The sequence below is a fragment of the Thunnus albacares genome, chromosome 1, assembly GCF_914725855.1.
Source record: "Thunnus albacares chromosome 1, fThuAlb1.1, whole genome shotgun sequence".
Lineage (NCBI taxonomy): Eukaryota > Metazoa > Chordata > Actinopteri > Scombriformes > Scombridae > Thunnus > Thunnus albacares.
This window is the reverse complement of record NC_058106.1, coordinates 27,638,053-27,659,378: the sequence shown is the minus strand read 5'-3', so window position 1 is coordinate 27,659,378 and position 21,326 is coordinate 27,638,053. Positions and strand designations below refer to the sequence as shown.

At 37.1% G+C, this 21,326-nt stretch overlaps 1 long non-coding RNA gene across 1 annotated transcript; it reads left to right on the top strand.

Moving 5' to 3' along the window:
- The first annotated feature begins 8,432 nt into the window (after nt 1–8,432).
- LOC122988584 lies at nt 8,433–20,310 on the top strand. The gene is made up of 3 exons (XR_006404844.1): nt 8,433–8,758; nt 10,104–10,187; nt 18,870–20,310. It is a non-coding gene; the product is annotated as an uncharacterized LOC122988584 (long non-coding RNA).
- The last annotated feature ends 1,016 nt before the right edge of the window (nt 20,311–21,326 follow it).

The window sequence follows — 21,326 nt, the reverse complement described above, 5'->3', positions numbered from 1 at the left end:
AGGCTGTTGGAGCTTTAAACAGAGACGACAATTTATGTAAGTTTCACTGGAGTCGAGGAGTCGGATCTGTTGTCAGCTCCCACAGTGTGAGATATATTAACTCCCTTCTATGCACTGAGAAAATTATGAATGATCAAAATGTAGCCATACTGTACTTGTATTATGGTAAGCTTAATACACGGTACAGTAAAGTGCACATTTTCAGGAAACAAGAACAATGTGTGTTTGTTAAGTGGGAAACTGAACATGTGGCTGCTGATAAATTCAAGGAGCTAACCAAATGTTTTATTTATTCACAGCATCACCCTCTATGATGATTTGCATGTAAAGCACACTCGGGGCATTCTGGATAAGAAAAAGGTGAAGCTGAATATTTGTATGTTTACAGTGGCAGACAGAAATTAATAAACATTTGTCTCATTACAAAATCACGAAAATCAATCAGACTGCCAGCTTTTACTTTGGATTCTGTCAGCTTAAATGTGTGACTGGCAGCTATTGGTTTATTTTTATTTTTCATATCATGAATCTGTCTCATGTAGTGATCACTGGCCCATTGAAAAGCAAATTCTCTCTTTTTAAATGCACTGGCTGGTACTGTATTTACAAAACTTGACAACCTTGGGCACTCGTTACAGTGTTATTTTCATCTTTTGAAAACAATTTAATGCTGTTGAGCATGTCGTAGAGCAAGATCAATCTGATCAACATCTCAAGCATTATGACTAATAGCTAGTCTGATCTCATGAGGAGGAAAAAAATGAACCAAAAAAGGAAGTTATATTCATTAGTCCTCAGAGCATACTGTAATTGCTTTAGAGATACATTAGTGGCAGCATTTTAGGTCCTAGTGATGAAGTCCGGAGCTGCATAGGACATAAATGAGAGGCTGAAATAGCATTATCGTGCCTGTTTCTCTAAAATAACTACAACAACACATCCATTTTCATGATGTCAGACCACATTTAAATCAGTGCAAATGTAAAAGTGACCTAATCCATATTTCTTGAAAGCCACGGGTCATTTTGCTTGAGAGTCTTAGTATATGTAGAATGTGTTTGGGAGAGCAACAAAATGAAATGAGCATGGTTTACAAGGCAATGTTGAATAAGTGATTTCATCTTTAGTTGAATTACGTCTGAACTTGTCTTAACACAAAAACATTCATACATGTTTGTCATACTTGCTGTGATATATATGTATATTTCACAGAACTGGTGTTGGGCATTGTGTACTGCAAATCTTAAATTAAAATACTTCCAACAGCAAGCTGAATTGTCAGTGTCCTCCCTTGTGTACAGAAAAATAAAATAAAATCTATAAAGTACTGGCAACATCTGAACAAAGCAGACCAGGAGTCTATTAAATGCAAAGCTCTATTAAGTAGTGCCATGAACCTTGCTATTGACCCACTTGAGGAGCTCCCTCTGCAGTCAACAATAATAATGGAAAGCGTGAATCAGCCCACATCAATACAGTAAATTACTTAAATACTGCAGTTACAAAATTACACTTCAGATGAAAAGATGCATGCTTTGCAAGCAAAAAGACAACAATGCATTTCACAGAAAATCGAACAATACATATTCAAAATCCGTAAGGCAAGAAAATACAAATGGAGACTCAGTAATTACACCCTCAAATTTAACAGAAGACATACAATAAAACGTCTTGAATGTTTAGACAGGTAAGATTGTGTCATAACTGAGAACTGTCTGAGACAGAACCATTATAATAATATTATAATAATCTTGTTTCTTTTCTTCTTGTTTGAATGACAAAATATGCGGCAATAATGGATAAATGTTACTCTGTATTCAAAAATATATTTAATTACACTCCTCTCTTTTAATGAAACCTCCTATAATGCTTTGAAGAGAGAAATACTGCACCACTTGACAGCTTGTTTTTCATGCGTCAAAGTAAAAATGTTTATTTTCCCTACGTCATATTAGATTGTGTCAGTATAGAACAGAAACATGTAACTAATCTCTTTCATCTGTACTTCAGATCCTGTCTTTCATTAATTTTTCATGCTTTTATTCTCTACTTCTAAGTAATTAAGTAATGTACTTAATGGTGATGCACTGCATACCATACACTGTATAGGTTCTCTTTACTTAACACCAACATGGGTCATTTGAGTTGGACTGAATATAAAGAAATTGTGTAATACTACGCCCTCATACTCTCTGTTGAGCAAAAGGGACAGACACAAGAGTCGCAAGTTAGCAAGAGATTTTGTATTAAAACCCTCAAGCCTTACAACTTGAGGCTACATATCATAACTTTCAAATATTCTCTAAAATATACAGTGAGCCTTTGAATTTACAAGAACTGAGTACCACAAAATAAAAAGGTGTTTGTGCTGCAGGCACATTTGTTTTAGCATTAAGTTTCAACAAAGACATGTGCAGTAAACTGTAGAGATAAAAAAGTATTAATCAGGTAAATTATTTTGCAATACTGTATGCGGACATTCAGTTGACTGAATGAAAAAATGACATTGCATTATCAAGTTTTATCTTGTCATGCATGAAAACTCCTTGACCTGAGTTGAACCAGGCCTCTTTGGGGGATTGAGCAGGATTTGATGACCCGCTAAGTGCTAAGATAAGCACAGAAACCACATTTTATGACAGATCACTCAAAAAAAAACCAAAAAAAACAACCCAAAAACAAAAAAAACAAAAACACTGCTAAAACCTTAACAAGGGGTACTGGTCGCTTAGAGGTTTAAAGTGCTGACCATGAATCCTGTATTTATTATAAGAACTGAACCGGACCCAAAGATGGCACCTGTTCATTTGAATGAAAGGTTGTTTTTTCATGGTTTAAAATTCATAATCCAAGGACTAATAATTGATCTTGTTAGTAGCTTGAGGTTTCCTGTCAACAGTTTTACAGACTCCTATTTTATTATGGGGAAAATGTTTTTTGAGTTGATGTAATACATCCATGCCATGAATACAATGTCCCCGGTTCGAGTCTGGGTAGAGACCTTGTACGTTTCATTTCCTGTCCTCTCTTTGTTGTTGACTCTCATAAAAAAGATAAAACATAAAATGTCCCCCAAAACCCTTAACAATACCTGCTTAGTACAGTGCCATTGTTATGGAAAGTCCAAGTTAAAAGTATATTAAAAAATATTGTACTGTATGCAAGGGAGTAAAAAAGTGTTTTAAGATAACTTTTAAAATATTAACACGTTCAGTCAATCTGATGTTTTCTCTGTTATCAGCCCTTTTTAGATGAGACTCTAGGATCGTTAACAGATCTTGGCTGAAAGGATCTAAGGGGTATGAGGGTACTACAAGGTGTAAATAGATCTGTAATACCTGTAGGTGCAAGACCATGCAGGGCTTCAAAAACAAATAGTAAAACTTTGAATTTAATATAATATTCTGAAGGGAGCCAGTATATGGATGGAAGGATTGGGGTAATTTGTCTTTTTTATGTCTACAAAATAATTTACCAGCAGCAAAAAGTTGCAAACAGGAAATATCTGTATGGCAAAATCCAAATTATGAAATGCAATAGTCAAGTCTGGAGGATATGTGTGCATGTACAAATTTTCCAGGCCAGATGGGAAGAGCCAAATTTTAGACAGATATTTTAAAGGGGGAAAAAATTAAAAACTGAACGTAAACGTTTAGTGCATGATAATTGAGATTCATGATGTAGGATCTGATTTATGAAGACATGATCCAGGTTTTGAGTTACACTGTATAGTGTCTTTGGAAGAGGTGTTTTTTTCATTAGGTTTCAGAAAGTTTTGTGTTATCCTGAAGACATTCAATCACCACGGTCAGCTCAGCTTGGGCGCAACATTTTAGTAGGAAATATGTTTAAGCATCATTTGCATAGCACTGATTCTGGTATTGTCACTAATTTTTCCAGGTGCTAGCATGTATGTACGAAGAGAATGGTAAGGGACCCAAAATTGAACCTAGGGGGACCCCACATGATATAATAGCTGGGAAAGAGTTAATGGAGACTGTGAAACTTTCTGAAACAAAGTTTAAAGCTTTGCCAGAAACACAATTGCCCAAATGCTCAAGGACAATAGTATCAACATTATCTAAGGCTGCAGGGAGACTCAGGGAGAGTGTGAATTATACAATCACAGCATCAGCTGCATGGGAGAAGGTCATTAAATAGATTGCGTTGTAATTTTCATGAAACTACACTGAAATTTTAAAAAATTGTTTTTTTTTGGTACTAAAACCTTGGACAAAAATTAAATAAATTAGAATAGTGAGGTTGAGTCCAGGATTACTAATAAGTGGCTGAGCTATGGCTTGTTTAAAACAAGGAACAGTACAAGACCCCTTGTACTTGATGTAGTGCCCCCAAAATTTGTTATTTACTATGATCCTAAAATTTGTTATAGCACTCCCAAGTCCAAGAATATCTTCCCAGTTCACTCCTAACTTGTTGAAATCTAAAAAAATGAAACAAACAAAGAAAAAAAAAACTTTGAAAAAAAGAATAGAACAGAGGAAGCCATAGAGAGTTCACATTTTCAGTTAATTTGGGAGGTGGGCAGTGGTTATTTGCTTATGTCTCATGCTTGTTCTCAATTCCAAACTTCACATACTGATCTGTCAGGTGGTGATATTGTTTCCATGGAAAAAGTACAGGGAATTCTGCACATAAATGCATTTCATCTGCAGAAATTTAATGTAGGGACTGGTATGCCCATTAATGGTAATGAGCATATATACGTGTAATGGGCATGATGTGGAGTTCTCCCCGGTGATGGCTACAGATGACTAAGATGACTATAGCAAGAGAGGGAAGAGGAGAGAATGGAGGAAAGTAAAGTTGTAGCATGCTGTGCTATTGGGTATTGCATTAAATGGTCCCTAATTCCTCTTTCTCTCAGCGTGGGTGGGCACTAAACTGCAATTTCCAAGTAAGCCATATGTGGTTGTTAGTCTTCAGGGAAGTGGAGGCATTAATAGAACTCCTGACCTGCATGGATTTCTATGTCTTAATGAAATATAATGTACACACAGTAGGGGATGCACTCAGAGTGAAGTGCACCCTTCAAAGTACAGAGCATGCTTTGGCCAGAGCTAAACTTTTTTCCATTTAGAGAGCAACAGTGGCAATTCTGCAAGAATAAAAAAAAAATGTATTATTTATTTTATTGAGATGTTCAAGAAGGTTGTGAATAGTGACTTTTTCCCGTCTCTGAATAATGGCAGGATTAAAAGTGTGCTGTCAGTGTACAGTTTGTGTAGTTATATGCTGACTGCATGTCCATCTGAAGAATACAGGTTAATCTGGTTTACTTGCTCCTCTGTAAAATTAAGTAAACAAACAATAACATGTCATGAAACTACTGGTGGTTATTCCTCACACTGACCTAGAATGTCCACTGGATGAGGCTTTGTTGTGTTGCAGCTGCCTCACATCGCCATCGTAGTTACAATCTGTTTCAACATTGAGTCTTTGAGGACCCTGTTCTTCTGTTCCTCACCCTCTCTCTCTTATAAGCAGTAATATAAACATAACACAAAAAGTAAGGAAATTTGTGTTTGGTAGATTATTTCTTTGTTGTAACAATGCTTCTTGGCAATAAATCTTATACCGTTGGAAAGCCTGTTTATTTCCCTTTTAAATGGTGCCACATTTGTAAGGAACATGCATTTGTGGGATGAGCAGCAGAGCTGAGTATGTGGGTTGTGCTGGTGAAAAATTTCCCAAATCTTCTCTGCCAATGCCAAAAAGCTTATTTTGCTGTTGCTATTGACTCTTGTTTTGAGCTTCTGGTACCCCCAGGTGCTGCCAGGAGGCCTGCCATGACTGCCCTTCAGCATCAGGCCCATTTGCGCTGATGTCAACAACACATGCACTGGAACCTGAACATGTAGAGGAACGTTATATTCAGTGATGAGTCCAGATTGTGCCTCTGGCAGTTGGATCATAGGGTCAAAGTGTGGAGGAGATGCGGAGAACGCTATGCTGATTGCTGCACCGGAGGCAGTGTGATGGTGTAGGGTGGCATCTCCCTCACTGGAAAAATGAGGCTTGTCATCATTGGAGGCAATCTCAATGCAGAGAGATATCGAGATGAGATTCTGCAAACAGTGGCAATCTCATATCTCCACAGTCTGGGACAGAACTCTATCCTCCAAGATGCTCGCCCCCACAGAGCAGGGTTTATCAGAGACTACCTCCTGAATTTGGGAGTGGAGAGGATGGAATGGCCTGCCAGCAGTCCTGACCTCAACCCCATTGAACACTTGTGGGATCAGCTTGGGTTTGTTGTTCGTGCCAGAGTGACCAACACAACCACGTTGGCTGACATGTGACAAATGCTGGTTGAAGAATGAGATGCCATCCCACAGCAGTGTGTGACAAGGCTGGTGACCAGCATGAGGAGGAGGTGCCAGGCTGTTGTAGCTATGTATGGTTCTTCCATACACTACTGAGGCTCCTGTTTGTTAAATGAATAAATTGTTATATTGTTTCTTCAAACTTCAAATCCACCAAACACCAAACAAGAGTCAATGGCAGAATAAGCTGTTTGGCATTGGCAGAGAAGATTTGGCAAATTTTTCATCGGTACAACCCACATACTCAGCTCTACTGCTCATCCCAAATGCATGTTCCTTACAAATGTGGCACCATTTAAAAGGGAAATAAACAAGCTTTCCAACGGTATAAGATTTATTGCCAAGAAGCATTGGTACAACAAAGAAATAATCTACCAAACATAAATTTCCTTACTTTTGTGCTATGTTTACTCCTTTCAAAACACCCACTTGTTACTTTTTTATAGTTATAATGATATTAGCACAAATAAAGATAATATAGGCTAGATGATGTATTTTGCTTTTATATAGGCATTTTACCTATATTTGCACATCAGAATAACCTTCTGCATGAATGAAATAAAAACTTTGAGTATATGTATTTTAAAACCATGACTTCCTTTGCTGTAATTAATACATGCAACATATAATTAAACAACTTTTATGTCAATCAATTATGCCACTGAAGTAGGCACACTCTGCACCGATGACAACCATTTTCAAGCTGAAAGCCAGTGCCTTATTATCTACTTTGACTTTCACGTTTCTCTTAAAGTTCTACAACACAACAGGTGTCACGATACCCCACTGGCACATTTTTCTGGCCTCTTCAAGTGTAGTTGTACTGCTCCAGCACCATGCCTGCAGGAGAAATTAAGCAGTTATTCAGGGTGGTGTGTAGCTCCTTAACTTAAAAGACGGTGGTCATCTATGCATCACACTTAGTCCCTTTCTTCTTTACGTTAATTAGAGGATACTGTATTGTCCCAGTCTGATAGCTCTCAATGCAGGAATACTTTCCTTAATCAGGAAGCACCTGGACCTCCATCTATGTTTTCTGTTGAGTTTTGGTTGAGCACAGTCTTGTCATGTTCTGCTTTGATTTATAACTGTCTATTGTCATCTACTGCACTACTGCACTTCTTTTAAAATTTTGTATTTTACTCGATTTTATACATTTTATGTTTTACCTTTGTTTTCATTTTTATATTATTATTATTATTATTATTATTATTATTATGTATTCTATTATAACCTTATTTTGTCTTTTATCAAAATGTTTTATTTTACCTCTTATGTACATTTACATGTTTTTATGTCTTTTCTGTCCTTGATGTGAAGCACTTTGAGCTGCATTTTTTTTGTATGAAAGGTGCTATATAAATAAAGTTATTATGATTATGATTATTATTATTATTATCTAGATTTTGAACTACTTAAGTACAAACATGAAAGCACACTGTCCTGTGGTTAGTCAGTATCACTGGAATCTGTGTGGGCACAGTAAAACCTGTGTCCACCACTGTCACACTGACTGTGAGGAATCTCAGACTCCCTATCAATTGTCTTTCATCATGTCACACTACATAGGATAAAACACCCGATTATTATCCCCGATGCTCATTTCTGTTCTCGACACCCCACATCTGTGAGATTACTGCACTGATATTATGTAGGCTGGAGGCCACACCAATGAAACAGGAAGGTCACCTTGACTGATGTTTGAACAAAAAAAATAAATAAATGAAAATAATGTACTCCATGCTGCGTGAGATAATGGACTGCTACTGGCCTAATTTCATCCTTAAAAAATCTAGTGCTATGGAACAGCATGCTACTCTATTCAGTCATTTAGTATGAAATCATTATACATGAATATTACACTTTACTTTCTATGGGGGTACTATTGTAGCAGGAGAGTTGTATAACTGTATCTCAATCCCTGCATGTGTAGATTTGTAAATGTGTAAAAGAATCTCAAAATGCACACTTAAATTTGTAAATGTGTACAGGAATCTGCAAATCTGTATTCAGATTTGCAAATGCATAGAGATCTATGAATGTGTAGACAAATCTGTAAATATGCATTTGATATTATAGCTGAAATATTTTGCTTCAAGTCCTCAGTTACAAATAAGACACGCCTCTCAAATGGCTGTCTTTTTAAACTTGATTTTTGCTTCACTTCTGCCATGACAAAGATCTGTAAATGCGTGTGGATATTTGTCTGTAACTCGAGGTTTTCTTCACCCTCAGCTCAGGCTCTCAGTCTCATGCTGCCAGTCTAACGCTCCTCAATAAGAACTTCAGCTGCCAACATGAACATCTGAAGGAGGCTCCCACAGCTGAGCGACCCAAACAACATGGCGGGATGCCATGCAGCTGCAAAAGTCGCTGTACTGCTCCCCACTGCTTTAACAAGCAAAAAACAGGTGCACCTACGTTTCCATGACTTTCCATCTCAGTTAATGAGTGACTGGTTGCTCTTCAACATTGGTAACGCTGCAAGCATAGGACCTGTAATGTTTTAGTCTTGCAATAAACTGCTAGCACGGGCTAATGTTAGCTAACAGACAGAGCAGTATTGCCGCAGTGGGCCCTAAGAAACTATGAAAGAAGGAAGGTTTATTACGTCACTGTGTAGCGTGTGAACGCACATTGGTGCCACAATTGAACACTCTCGGCGCAGTTAGCATGGTGATGAATGGGGAGACCCCTCCTTCATCTCTCCCCTCCCAGTTTCATGGATTATCAATCTGGGTGATGGAAGCACCACTATTTTGGTGTGTTGTTAATTAACTAATGTTTCATGGGTTTTTAAGGTACAATTTTTTTGATTTGTATATAACTTATTTGTATGCAAGATGCATTCATGTTATATGTGATTGAGGTTAGTAACAGATTAATGTTAGTAAGTTAGCTAAACTGTGATATTAGCTAAAGCAGCCTCTGGATCAAAATAAAAGGAAGAGAGAAGGAATGAAGAAAATAGATTTTGTCGACAATGTTTATTTATCTGTTTAGTTTTTTATTTGCCATAGTGAGCATTTTAATTTGACTCACCATGAGCCCTGTAAAGTATGCCTATATTCATAGTATACTTTGGATACTATTTGGAGACCAAATAAGTGACTGCAAACATTTGGAAAAATCAGTCACTATTCTCTGAAGTTTGTTCTTTCATTTGGTAGAGGCATTTCTTCATCAAAGGTCAGATATGTTGGGTTTTAGTGTGCTTTTCCATGCATCTCCCATAGGCTCCAATAGAACTGGCATCAAAGTCTGGCATCAAGCTGAGCATTAGAACGTTGATATGACGTAATGACCCTTCCTTCTTTTATAGTTTCTTTGAGTGGGCCCGAGACAACTTCAACCGTAAGTAAACACTAATGTCCTATATAAGATATTCTGTTTGTGGCTAGCATGTTTCTGTAAACAGATGTAGCTTATGTGATGTAACATGAGAGTCAGCAGGGAACAAACACGTTATCATCAACAGGCTGTACAGATCTTTATGCTAGTGACAGCAGCCTGCATGTTAAATATATATATATATTTCAGTCAGCAACCTGCACCAGACTGCATGCTGTGTCAGTCACAGTCAGCCAACACATCAGGTGAATGATACCAGGTAATATGACTTTTAGTATAGTAAAGTTGGATTTTGAGGTTGATAGGTACAACTTACACCACTTACTTTTGCTAGTGGTTGTATGAATTTAGGACCGGAAAAGTTCAGTGAACTGATCACCAAAGCTTTTTCTGTGTTGTATTTAGAGTGAACACATCTGATCATCTGCGCTGAACAGATCCCTTCATCTGCTATAGTGAGAGACACCAGTATCTAACCAGTATCAGCAGGTAAGAATGTTGTTCTGACAAACAACACCACAGAAAGCTAGTTAAGTTTTGCAGAGGTGACAACATCCATCTCTTGACACAAAATCTGTAGAATGTTTGTCTATAAGTTAACATGGCAAAGAATTCTATATTGGTTAATATTGGTTAACATTTTATTAAATAAGCTATCAAAATTACAAGACGTGATTATTACATGATTTTAAGCTCAGCCACTCAGTGTATCATAAGACATAGATTTGAACACTGCCTCAATTTCTTGCAACTTTGATGAAGTAGTAAAAACTTAAACCTGCAGTGTGGAACTTTTACATATAAGTGAACGCCCGTTACATTCAAGACCTTACCAAATGAGTTCACACAATGCTGATTAAGCTTATCTTCGCCAGATAAATCTCTCTGTGTTTCACAGTACATGGAGTTTTTAAATTTCATGTTGGGGGTGACATGCCTGTGCTGGCTTTTAAACGTGTCGCTCTAGACTTTCCAGACTTTTGTGGGGGTGGTGTGACACTCAAAACAATGTAACCATCGTTTTACAGCTGCAACAGTAGGTTATGGCCAGTGGGGTATGGCATACTGGGAACCATGAAAGCGTGCCGCATGCCTGCAATCACAGCCGAGTGCCCCCCTTTACTCCCACTGCCAGAAGGGGGAGACAAAAATCCCGCACTCCAGCTTTAAAACCAATTTAATTTTTTTTTTTTTAAGTACAAATTTCTGTACTGCTTGTAACACTGTCTGATATTCTTATTTGTTAGACAAACTTTGCAGAATGTGGCATGAACTGCAGCCTACATTTGTACATCCTGGTTTTGCAGGATGTGCACAAATCAATCAATGACCACAGGTATTAAAGTCTGTTCCTACCTTTAAAACGTCTTCCTCACAGTTTTACGTGTGGCATAAAATCCAGGGATCTAACAATGTCACTTTCTGATGACATGTTAAGTCAAGCATAATTCCATTTTAATTTAACTTGTTTTGATTGTCAGTCCCAGCATGCTAACCTCAGCTAGCTGCTTTTAACTTCTCGCTGCGGTGTCACATGCTGACAAACAGCCACTGGACTGTTTCCATTTTGGAGCAGAGATACTAGACAGAAGGACACTTTGCTCTAAATCCAGACACCACAGATGGACAAAAATGTACAAACAAGGCAGGAGTTCTTTTTTTCCTCCCTGTAAATTTTATGTTATCTTTTTTCCCTGAGCCCTGTGGACCCTTTCACATTGTCAGGCCCGGGGCTTCAGCCCCGGTAAGCCTGTGCATTATAATGATTTTGATGCTGATTTCCTCTCTAGGAGGGTCAAATTCCTGGATGGGTGGGCATGGCCCCTTGGCCCCCGCCCATAACCCTGGTCTGCACTAGATGTCACTGTATGGCTGAGTTTATTGACTACAAATAACTCTTATTTCAGTACAAACGGAAACAAATGAAGGAATTTATGCATATTCTGTATATAGTCAAATGACCAGTGACACTATAATCATCTAGTCATATTCACATGTTTGTATTCTGAGCCCACTGAGATATTTGAGCATTGAAAATGTCAAAAAAATAAAACTAAAACAAAACAAAAAAACAAAACAAAACACACCCACACACAAAAAACCCATATAGATTGGGTTATCACAATAATAAGCTTTTGCTGCAAGAAACTTATTAGATCTACTCCCCCAACACCTTGTCCCCTCATTGCTTAAATTGGGTTTTGACTTTGATATTAAATGAAAGATAAGTGATAGATGATTGTAGTGTCACTGGGCATTTGACTATCTATCTATCTATCTATCTATCTATCTATATATATATATATATATATATATATATCAGTGGAGGCTGGTCCGTAGAGGCAGAAGAGGTTGATCCTCCTCTATTTTTTGTGAGGCAAAAGGGAGATCAAAATTTAAAAAAGAATATTTGGTTGAAATAAACCATTACCAAATCTCAGTGTTATTTATAAAGTATTTTTCTCTCCTCTTTGGAAAAAATCCATTACTGAAGTGCCTGCTGACCTCCGCAGGGTGGGATCTCTTACATTGGACTTAATGTATTTCTTTTTTTTTTCATGCTAATCTGTGATTGGCCATGACACCTAAAATGACACTCCAAGGGAGGCTGTCCTCCCTTACCAATCAACAACCAGAATGCAATATTGACATCGAATTGGTCCAATGATAGTTTCCAGATTTCATCTTCAATTCTCTCCACTGTAAAGCAGAGTAGCAGCAGTAGATAGCTCCTTGCGTTAGCCAATGCAACAGCTGGCTTGTTGTAGCAGCCTGAAGGACTCTTTATACATCCATGGAAGGACTGTTAAGGACTGTTGTTAAGCTAACGGGAGAAATTATCTGGACTGGGCAGCGCAGCAGCAGCAAGACACTGCCGGGGAGGCTGGAGAGAGAAGCAACCGGAGAAACAACCAGGAGAGTTAGCTTGTTTGTCATTGTTGCTAATGATATCAGACTGGTTAAGCAGCAGCCATAAAGTTCTGTTAACTAACATACAAGATGACCAACAGCTACAAATGGACGTTATGACATGAATACTTCATCCCCATGATAGAAAGAAGAAGATGTCAGATAACCTGAGTCAGATACAGCTTCTCTCTCTCTGTCTCTTTGGTCGCTAATTTCATCTCTGATGTTTAAATGTCTCTGTGTGGCTTTTTTGTGTTTTTTATCTCCTTAACAAGAATTCAGCAGAGATCATATAATGTGTTGTGGGTAGTTTGCTTGTTGAAGTTACAGTGAGCTGTCTTTTTAATTGAGTGGTTGTTCAGTCACCTGTTGATGTTGTGTGATTAGTGAATGAGTGTGCAGGAGGTCTGGCTGCTTGCTTCTGACAGTTTGTTAGTTTGTTTTTAAGCTGAGCCGTATATTGAGTAAGAAGTAGCTAGAATAACAAGTGTTAACTAGTGGTGTAACGGATTGTAGTTGATCCGTGATCTGTGAGGATCGCCCCCCCACGGTTCGGCAGGCATATGAACTGCGGATTAATTGCAAAATTTAATGTCTCATTTAAGACAAAGTAAACAAAAAGCTGTAAGTACAAGTCATGGGCAGACAGCGTGTCGCTAACAGGGATTTTAAAGAGTAATGATCAAACCAGCATCTAACGGTCTGACGTGACATTTGAGTCATGTTTACTTGCTGTTTAATGTGCTGCAGCTGAGCAGCTAATTAGCTATCTAGCTGCTAACTGACGTTAGTGGTGAATGTTTGTTATCATCAAGTTTTGATGATGTGGACAAAGGCTGTTTTATTCACTATTTAAAAGAGGAAGGTATCATGCCTCACATTGCAATAACTGAGCATTAAATATTTTATGTATTTTATTTTATTTTATTTTATTTAAATATTGGACATCTTAAATGTTGTTTTCATTTAAGACCATGGGCAAAAGTTCCCTGCTGTTTCTTGCTGTAAGTGTGTTATAGAATAAATGGAAAACAAAGTTTTATTTGTCTCCCCCTTTTTTTCGCTGATCCTAATAATGATCTGATCCGTGACTCAAATCCGTGATACGATCCGAACCGTGAGTTTTGTGTTCATGTTAACACCCCTAGTGTTAACATGTCAGCTTGGTAGACTATATTTTGTATGTGGTGCATATAGATAAGAGTGTGTAAGTCATGTATTTGAAACATGCATTAATGCTTTCTGATGTGAACCTACACTTTGTGAATGTTTTTAATGTTCAATCTTTCTTGTATTCAGTACTGATCTGAACCTGTATCAGATTATAAGCTTTGTGCTACCTTATATAGGCTATTTCTGTAAAAAAAAAAACAAAAACAAAAAACCCATAGGAAACACCTATAAATCATGTGTATGTTGTCTGTTTTTGATGAGAACATAAATTTGTTGTCACAATAGAACAATACTATAAATTTGAATTTCACTTTGTTGGTAAAATGACACATTTGAACCACTCCATGGCTAAAATGAGCACTTCTTTGTTTAGAGACAATGTGTATATGCTAAATGTCTTTAAAGAAGCAGCCTTTTCACCACTCAAGCAAATTGTTTTATTGGCATATAAAATTGCCCCCCACCCAATTTTTTGAGTCACCAGCCGCCACTGATATATATATGCTCATTTCCTCCCTATTTGCCAGAGGAAAACCTGTAGTTGGTCAAAATGTCACAAAAAAGAAAAGGGAGCTCTGATTCAGTGTGGTACTACTCATATCTAGTTAAATTGTTTTGGTTTTTTTGTATTCAGCACCTACCCCATTGAGATTTTGTGGATGTGCACACAAATATTTTGTTTCAGTAATGAAACACTATAACAGATCAAATTGCTGCTTCACAGTTCTCTCAGTGGTTCCTTTCAGGGGTCTATTCCAGAAAACAGGCTTAACAAACTCTGGGCCTAACCCTGAACTATGAGTTGATTATTTATTGTATTCATGTTATTTTATAATTTTATTTTATCTTTTATTATTATTAATATGATTATATTCTTTTCCTCTTATTATATTATTTTACTCTTAATGATTTTATTTCTCTTTGTTTTTTGTATCTATTTTGTCTACTTTCTTTAATCCATTGTTTATTTGACTCTATTTTATTATTATTATAGCTTTTAAATCTATTTTTATTACAATTTCATCATTTATATTCCTTGTGTGCATTTGTCTCAAATTGTTTTTACTGTTTACCGTCTCCACATGTTCTGTCTTATTATTGGCTTGTCAGTAACCTGTGAAGCACTTTGAATTGCACAACCCTGTATGAAAGGTGCTATACAAATAAAGTTTGCCTGATTGAGCTTCCCAAACTCCGAGTTTTCACTTAACTCACTTTCTGGAATACACACCAGGTTTTGGACTCAGTGCAAGTAAAACTTAACTAGCTTTTCTGTGGTGTTGTGTGTCAGAATAACATTCATACCTGCTGATACTGGTTAGATACTGGTGCCTCTCACTGTAGCAGATGAAGGAATCTATTCAGCACAGATGATCAAATGTGATCAGATGGCAGCAGACAAACACACCGCGGCTTTTTGTTGCTCACTTTTATACAACACAGAAAAAGCTTTAGTGATCAGTTCACTGTTTCAGGTCCTAAATTCATACAACCATTATAGCAAAAGTAACTGGTGTAGGTTTTGCTTGTCACCCTCAAAATACAACTTTACTAACAGCCTGGTATCATTCACCTAGTGTGTTGGTTGACTGTGACTGACATAGCATGCAGTCTGGTGCAGGTTGCTAACTGAAAATATAGTTTAATATGCAGGCTGCTGTCACTAGCATAAAGATCTGTACAGCCTGTTGATAATAACATGTTTGTTCCCTGCTGACTCTCATGTTACATCACATATGCTACATCTGTTTACAGAAACCCCAGCAATAAAACACAGATGAAATCGCACGCATCCATTGTAATAATGTTAGTCACAAACAGAATATCTTATACAAGATATTAGTGTTTACTCACGGTTGAAGTTGTCTTGAGGGAAATACTTTGGCAATACTGTTCCGTTTGTTAGCTAACATTAGTCTGTGCTAGCAGTTAGTATCAAGGCTAAACCATAGACTGTAGGGCTAAACATTGCTGCTTGCAATGTTAGCAATGCTGAAGAGCGACTAGTCACTCGTTAACCGAGATAGAAAGTCATGGAAACGTAGGTGTGCCTGTTTCTGCTTGTTGTTAAAGCAGTAGGGAACAGTACAGTGATCACATTTATAAGTCTAGAAGAGCCACATGACTGAATTGTTTTATCCCCATTCAAGTTAGCTGGAGGGCTAAACCAGTAGCTGGCTTGGCCGGTGAAATAAACCAGTGCGTTTGCTCTATGGGTCCCACAGATTCAGAGGCAATGCGGAAGAACTTTTTTGGCTTCATGCACCACTGAGCAACTTTCATAGGAATGAATGGGGCCCTGCTTCTGAAGCTATGTACATCCATTATCTCTGCCCAAGTGGGTGGCTCCCGGTCTGAAACGTGAAGCCAATGTGCAACCTGCATTCTTTCTAAGGGCCAGCAAGGGGTGATTCAACTGGCTCTGAAAAGAAGTTTGATTGTATGGTAGTCTATGAGAAAATGACCCTACTTCTCACTTGATTAATTACCTCAGTAAACCTAATGAGTTTATGGTCTCAATCACCAGTTTCAAGTCTTTTTCAATACAGTATGATGTTCATTTTGTAAAATATGGTCCCATTTAAAGCAGTGTATGCTGTAGGGCGACAAGGGCTACCTTGTCATTGACAAGTCACTACCACCGCAACAACATTGATTATGAAACCATGGTGTAGCCCCAGATTCACAGAGTATAGGTGTAGCTGCTGCTATTTCACAGTGTGTTTTCAGTTCTTTAAAGCTAATTGTAACATTTTGGTAGTCTAAAATAGTTTTGTTCAGTGTTTGGTTGTACTAAAAGACCCTCTAAGGAGTTGGCTGTTTGGTTTTTCTGGAAAGTACATTTAGTTTTAATGGTTTTAGGCCTGTTTTTCGCTAGTAAAAATGAGCATTAGCATTATCACAGTTAACGTAAATGCACTGTGCTAACCAACCTAGCAGCTAGCGCTAGGGTCAGCTCCACCCTCTTGTCAAAATATGGTCACTTCTGGCTACAGAATAAAACATGGCGATGGTCAAATCCAAGATGGCGACGGTCAAATCTTGAGGCTTCAAAACGGCAGTCCACAAACCAATGGGTGACATCATGGTGACTACGTCCATATTTTTTTACAGTCTGTTTCTCTGCTACGACAGAAGTGTAGCAAAATTCTTGGAGCAAAATACTTGAGCCATTAATATCTAATGCATATTTACAGATTTGTCTACATATTCACACATCTATGTATCCATTTACAGATCTGTGCATGCATTTATAGATTTATGTACTAGGGTTGGGCCTGAATACAAGTACATTATTCAGCAAAGCACAATTTTTTTTTTTTATGAACATTTATTTTGTAGAAATATTTTAAAAAATGATTTGTTTTTGGGAAGAGAAAAAAACCCATGTTACACGCTGTACTGTCTCTGTGTTATGGGTGTATAAATAAGTAGAGGTCTGGCTGCACATTTGCGATGCACTTGGTTTTAACTTAGTAGTCAGCGCTGGGAGACTCGAGTTCGCGACCTGGTGTGGGCACCTCCTTTGTAAGATAGTTTATTCATAAACACTTATTTTAACACTTAAATATCCTAAAACAATGTGTAATAAAAACAAAACCTGTATTTTTACACCTATTTCCACTTTTATTTGAATACAAATACAAATATAAATAATTTTGTTGCCTCAACAAATATAGATACAAACACAAATACTGGGCTCTCTACACATCCCTACTATGTAAGCATTTACAGATTTGTCTACACATTCACAAATCTCTATACATTTGCAGATCTGAATACAGATTTGGAGATTCTATTACACATTTACAAATCTGATTACGCACACAGGGATTGAGCATTTGGGCACTCTCCACACACATTTGCAAATAATTCTGCTTCTGTTATACCCCCATACTTGGTGTGCTGGCAGCCCACAACTGAATACATGTATCAATTTTCTCAATAATCTAAGATGTTGCTTCAAAGGGACAATAATAAATCTGTACTTGGAAAGAAAAACTTGAGACCATAAAACATCGCAAATACTATACAATGTCACTCAAAATACTTATATTCTCACCTTGTAAATGTCAAGACCTATAAACCTGAAATTAATGTAAACACCTCCAGCTCATATATTTCAACACCCCTAGAGCAGTGCAGGCTGGTGTCACAAGAGTGGATTAATGTAACAAAACTGTATCGTAAAATCGACTATAGCAGTGAAATGTAACCATATTTATCTTGTGGAGTTTGAGCTGCACTGTTGCACCTTAGAGACAGTGCAGCACACAATTAGCTTCTGTACAAGTTTATAGCCATTAAGACTGTGTATTTCATTTCAAGAATGATGAACACTGAAAAAGCTGTCTATGTAGTTATTCTTCCACACCTAAGAGCCAACAGTTGCTAATTTTACCACAAGACATAATTTACCTACATTTCCAAACAGTTCTGAAAGATACAAAGGCATGGACGTGAATCTGTCTTGTTCTGTATAAAGCATATAAATTTGGTCTGGCTGCGTTGACTCTTTTTGACCAAATGGTCAGGAAAAATAGTATAGAAATTCGGGATATCCATCATGACACTACGTGTCACATTCATCCTTTATCACTTGACAGTTATTGACTTCAGATTTATAATGGATTCTCACCCTCATGCACAATGAAACAGGCTTTCCAGAATATTGCAGCATCATACATCCAAACAAGTTGATTAGGTGTAATTTAAATATTTTTATAGATTAAAATGTGATGGTAATATGTTTTAAACTGACAATTACATTTAATTGAGCAATTAAATTCCATTGACGACTCCTTGTTTAACATGTAAATTCAACTGAGGTGAGTGAATGTGCCATTGCATAATATTTTGGTACTCAACTTTTATGTACATTTTTGAAATTAGTATAAAAAAAGGAGCCCATTGTTTTTCATATCTACTCTTGATAACCATTAAACAGGGCTGTGTACTGTTGTTGGGGAAATCAACCATGTGGCTACCAATGGAAAACAGGCTTTAAAATTTAGTGTGGTTTTTAAGGACATTGGTGACAAAGCACAGTTTTTCCCTTTCAAATCATGGTTTTCCTTCTTTCCGCAGGGCTGTGGCCGACAGCTCATTGCTGAGTGTCCAGAGAAATGTCAGAATGCCGACAGGTTGTTATCATCAGTGCCCTTATCTTCCCCTTGCAGGTGCACCAGCACAACGAAAACAGCCTGCACATCCCGCCAGCCAAGGTTTTATGGCTTGCTGCAGCAGCCATGTAACTCTATCAGGTGATCAACTTAAGACACATAAAAGAGCAACGTTTAGCATATTCCAAGGTACATTTAAAATAATAAAAACATTGTTTTATTAAAAAAAGAGGGACTAAGAGGTGGAATTGAATTGGTCAGAATGGTATGGCATGGTGCACTGAGAACATTTTGAACAGTGGTGTAAGTAACTATTATTTTGTTTTGCCACATGATCATCTCACAGTAGGCAGTGAAATGTTTTTCATTATTTTGACTCTACTTCAGAACATTGGATTTTAAAAGAAACAATCACTATTAAACTATCTGCCCAGGTTTTGGGACATTTAACTTTGAGTCTCTGCCTCCACCCCAGTCCAATGGAGGTGAATTGAAATTTGATTGTGATGCTGACACTAGTGAAAAATTAGTTTTCAGAGTCAACAGCAACATCACCTTTCACAATCAGAGGTCTGCCAGTTTTCACATGGTCAAACATAGTCACTATAAAAACTGATAACAGCATGTTCTATAGAATATAGAACGACCTTTTTAAATGTAATTTTCTAATGCTGTGAGAATATCTCAAAATGGGAAAATGAAACTAAAACTACTGCATAGGCTACCATTACAGATAAGATAAAGGGGAGGAATGGTAAAAAAAACCCAAAAAACTTTTCACTTTTATTATCTGTAATGTTTCAAAATATCAGTCTAATTTTAAAAAAGCAGAAATGACAGGCAAGTTTTGAGAGGAGAGAAGAAAAGAAATGTAAAGAACTTCTAGTGAGCCTGCACTGGGCTAAGGGACTCCACTTACATTTTAAGCATCCAAATCAAAGCATCATCATTTGTAAAAGAGATCAAGCAATGTTTCTGCATTAAAATTTTATTCAAACTTAATACAGGAAATGATGGGACCCTTTTTTCTTCTAAAGGTTTGTTTAATCTTCACACACATGCCAAATAAAATCTCTTTGATCCTCTTCTCCCCTTTAATCAGGGTACATGCTCTCATGCCCCCTTCCCTTTTCAGTCTCTCATTCAAACTTGTTCCTCCTCAACCCGTATGTCTCCTTGTACTGGTTTCATTTCTGTTGACAAAGCATTACAGAGCCCCCATGTCTTGTCTTGCCTAATTGGTCCACGTGGATTAATTTAGCATCTAATTACCAAGCTAGTTTTCATGCTTCTGAATTTTCAGGGTCGTGTTTTGCCTTTAGATAACTTTCCTCACTCTCAAGGCTATGTAGTTACTCACATTTCACTGAACCATATGAATAAATGTGCATTGTAATAGATGTAAATAAAAGTGAAAATACAATAACGGCCATGACTTGAGTATGCTTTATGTAGTAGAGGACTTAAACACACCCACAAGCTGTAACATGGAGGTTGCAGAGAACTAAGGCATTTTTAAATCTATAAAAACACAAGTGAACATGTCAAAAGTGAAAGATGGTCATTGAATTGTGACCGCTAATGTGACCACATGCCCACTGAAAACTGTAATGGCTCAGAGAGACAGTGTTATAGTTCATTGAGTAACATTTGATTAGATATGCTAAAGTAATGTTATACATTCATGTAGTTTGAATTGAAAATCTATTTCAGATTGTGAATAATTGGTATTAAATAAAGAAAAACAAAAAACAGACAATACAATATCAATTACCTTCAGCAAAATAGAGGAAAACAATGCAACATTGCATGAAGATTTTCTACAGGCTATAACAATGTAGGCTGAAGCTACAGCTTATTGCGCCTACCCTTTTTGCAAAACAAAACTTATTTGATGTCAGAAAGTAACATCACACAGAATTTTACATTATCCTTAATGCCACCATTCTGATCTTACATTTTTATATTCATTTTTTAAACATACAAAAGTGTGCCAGACATTTTCAGCTCCTCATTACAACTGTGATTCACTCCTTTAAATGAAATACAATGGATATATATTTTTTTTACATTATTTCCTCTCAAGTCATATCGACTTTTTCACACTTTTAAACAACCTTTGGATATTTTCAGGTAGTAATTTGTTTTTGACCTTCCACATGATTTGTGTTGTTTTAAAATCTAACAAGTCTCTTGATTTTAGAGCTGTTAATCAGATGTCAGTCAATAAAGAAATGAAAATTACACAGGAGAGAAGATAACACATCAGGTTTGCAAACCATTTTTATATTCAAAATATTGCAGGGACACGCAACTTTTCATTTTAGCACTTGTACGTACTGTGGTCGTAATTTGGTGGAGAACTTTGTAGAATGAACTTCCTAATATGTTTGGTGTTAAACTGACACACACACACACTCTC